This window comes from Pan troglodytes, chromosome 2, assembly GCF_028858775.2.
Source record: "Pan troglodytes isolate AG18354 chromosome 2, NHGRI_mPanTro3-v2.0_pri, whole genome shotgun sequence".
NCBI classification, from domain to species: Eukaryota; Metazoa; Chordata; class Mammalia; order Primates; family Hominidae; genus Pan; species Pan troglodytes.
In genome coordinates this window covers 87,073,070-87,076,558 of record NC_086015.1, presented here as the reverse complement: position 1 = coordinate 87,076,558, position 3,489 = coordinate 87,073,070, and the positions used below count along the sequence as shown (strand labels likewise).

The following is a 3,489-nucleotide window of genomic DNA, read 5'->3' as shown; positions in this document are numbered from 1 at the left end:
CTTGGCTACTACTGAATTCCAATGCCCAATTCTAACACTCTTTCCCCTTTATTCCATGCATTCGCATTAGTGGCCTCAATTTTCTTGCTACGTGACAAGTTTGTTCCCATGTCAGGGCATATGAATTTCTGTTTTTCCTGCTTGGAAAATTCTTCTCACAAACTTTCCAATTATATATTTTAACAATTTTAATTTACATGCTGTCCAAATTTTATATCTTGAGAAGTGTTTTTGATCATTCTACTTGTAATAGTCCTCCCGACTTCAGTCTTTTCCAATTAACCTTTATTTTTATTTTAATACATTTATGGAGTATGAGTGCAGTTTTTTTATATGGAGATATTGTGTACAGGTGATATCTATGATTTTACTGAAACTATCACCTAAATAGTGAACAGTGTACCCAGTAGATAATTTCTCAGCCCTTGTCCCCCTCTGACCGTCTCACCCTCCTCCCTTTTGGAGTCTTTAATATTGATTATTCCATTCTATATGTTCACGTGTACCCATTGTTTAGCTCCCACTTATAAGTGAAAATATGCAGTTTTTGACTTTCTATTTCTGAGTTATTTCACTTAGGATAATGGCTTCCAGTTTCATCCATGTGACTGTAAAGAAAATGATTTAATATTTTTATAACTGAGTAGTATTCCAACGTGTGTGTGTATGAAATATATATGTTACATATATTTTATATGTTATATATGTTATATGTTATATATGCTAAACATACTTTATATATTATATATGTGAGATATACATGTTTTATATATATATATATATGTGTGTTACATTTCCTTTATCCAATCATTTGTTGACAGACACCTAGGTTGATTACTACACACAGAAAAGAGAACACTTACAAAATACTAGTGGTACTGTAAATTAGCACGACCTCTATGGAGATTCTCAAATAACTAAAAATTGTACTGCCATTTGATTCAGTAAACTTCCTTTATTTTTTGTATAACATGTATCTACCAGTGTCTCTATGATTACATTGTATTTATTATATTATACTGTGTACGTGTGTGTGTGTCTGTGTACTTTCTGAGTCCCAAATTAGAATACAAACCCACTGAAAGTGAGAAATATTTCTATATTTGTCAATGAATATCCCTGTTAACTGAAACAGTGCTTGCTACATGGTATGTACTCCATAAATAGTTATTGAATAAAGAAATATACTTTTGAGTAGGAGACCTGGGGGCCGGGGCCGCCTGTGGACGACCATCTGCCAGCTTCTCTTGCCCCGTCGATTAGGAGGAGCGGTGGCGACCTCGGCCTTCAGTGTCTCCGACAGAGTGAAATGGCGGCGGCGGCCGGGATGATGCTGCTGGGCTTGCTACAGGCGGGTGGGTAGGTGCTGGGCCAGGCGATGGAGGAGGTTACAGGCGGCAACCTCTTGTCCATGCTGCTGATCGCCTGCGCCTTCACCCTCAGCCTGGTCTACTTGTTCCGTCTCGCCGCCGGCCACCTGGTCCAGCTGACCGCAGGGGCGAAAAGTCCTCCGTACATTTTCTCCCCAATTCCTTTCCTTGGGCATGCCATAGCATTTGGGAAAAGTCCAACTGAATTTCTAGAAAATGCATATGGGAATTATGGACCTGTATTTAGTTTTATCATGGTAGGCAAGGCATTTACTTACCTTCTGGGGAGTGATGCTGCTGCACTGCTTTTTAATAGTAAAAATGAAGTCCTGAATGCAGAAGATGTCTACAGTCGCCTGACAACACCTGTGTTTGGGAAGGGAGTTGCTTACGATGTGCCTAATCCAGTTTTCTTGGAGCAGAAGAAAATGTTAAAAAGTGGCCTTAATATAGCCCATTTTAAATAGCATGTTTCTATAATTGAAAAAGAAACAAAGGAATACTTTGAGAGTTGGGGAGAAAGTGGAGAAAAAAATGTGTTTGCAGCTCTTTCTGAGCTCATAATTTTAACAGCTAGCCATTATTTGCATGGAAAGGAAATCAGAAGTCAACACAATGAAAAGGTAGCACAGCTGTATGCAGATTTGGATGGAGGTTTCAGCCATGCAGCCTGGCTCTTACCAGGTTGGCTGCCTTTGCCTAGTTTCAGACGCAGGGACAGAGCTCATCGGGAAATCAAGGATATTTTCTATAAGGCAATCCAGAAACGCAGACAGTCTCAAGAAAAAATTGATGACATTCTCCAAACTTTACTAGATGCTACATACGAGGATGGGCGTCCTTTGACTGATGATGAAGTAGCAGGGATGCGTATTGGATTACTCTTAGCAGAGCAGCATACATCCTCAACTAGTGCTTAGATGGGCTTCTTTTTGGCCAGAGACAAAACACTTCATGAAAAATGTTATTTAGAACAGAAAACAGTCTGTGGAGAGAATCTGCCTCCTTTAACTTATGACCAGCTCAAGGATCTAAATTTACTTGATCGCTGTATAAAAGAAACATTAAGACTTAGACATCCTGTAATGATCATGATGAGAATGGCCAGAATTCCTAAAACTGTGGCAGGGTATACCATTCCTCCGGGACATCAGGTGTGTGTTTCTCCTACTGTCAATCAAAGACTTAAAGATTCATGGGTAGAACGCCTGGACTTTAATCCTGATCGCTACTTATAGGATAACCCAGCATCAAGGGAAAAGTTTGCCTATGTGCCATTTGGAGCTGGGCATCATGGTTGTATTGGGGAAAATTTTGCCTATGTTCAAATTAAGACAATTTGGTCCACTATGCTTCGTTTATATGAATTTGATCTCATTGATGGATACTTTCCCACCGTGAATTATACAACTATGATTCACACCCCTGAAAACCCAGTTATCCATTACAAACGAAGATCAAAATGAAAAATGTTGCAAGGAACTAATATATGTGATCATCACTGTAAGCCACAAAGGCATTCAAAGAGAATGAAGTGTACAAAACAACTCTTGTAGTGTACTGTTTTTTTGAGTGTGTAATTCTAAAAGCCAGTTTATGATTTAGTATTTTGTTAACTGAATGGTTCTATCAAATATAATAACATTTGAAACATTTTCTTAGAGTTATGATACTTATACATGTGCTTTCAGGAAGTTCATTAGTAAAACAATTGTTCAGGGGGATCTAGGTAATTGGCAGATTCTAAATAATATAATTTCCAGGTAGTAATTTTAAGAGTACTCATAGCTCTTGCCAAATAAGTTCAGGGTATTCAAATCTTGGACTAGTCCTGCAAGGTACAAAAACTAAAAATCCCAGTGAGATACTTTGAAACCACAGGTTATTATTTATCTGGGCAATTATTGTGTGTGTGAGGATGGAAGGGTAGGGAATAATCAAACATCTAAAGCCTTGAATAAGAGAATACTAATTGTTTCGGTATGATGATACTCAGAAATGGAGATGTTATAGAAAAAAAATCCTTTGGAATTTTAACTAAAATCACTGCATATAGGAAATTAAGAGATTCAGGACCATATTTGATAAGATTTCCTAAAAATAATGTAATTATTAATGC

General features: G+C 37.7%; 1 pseudogene; it reads left to right on the top strand.

Moving 5' to 3' along the window:
• Positions 1-1,360: 1,360 nt before the first annotated feature.
• LOC100612809 (lanosterol 14-alpha demethylase-like) lies at positions 1,361-2,981 on the top strand (annotated as a pseudogene).
• The last annotated feature ends 508 nt before the right edge of the window (positions 2,982-3,489 follow it).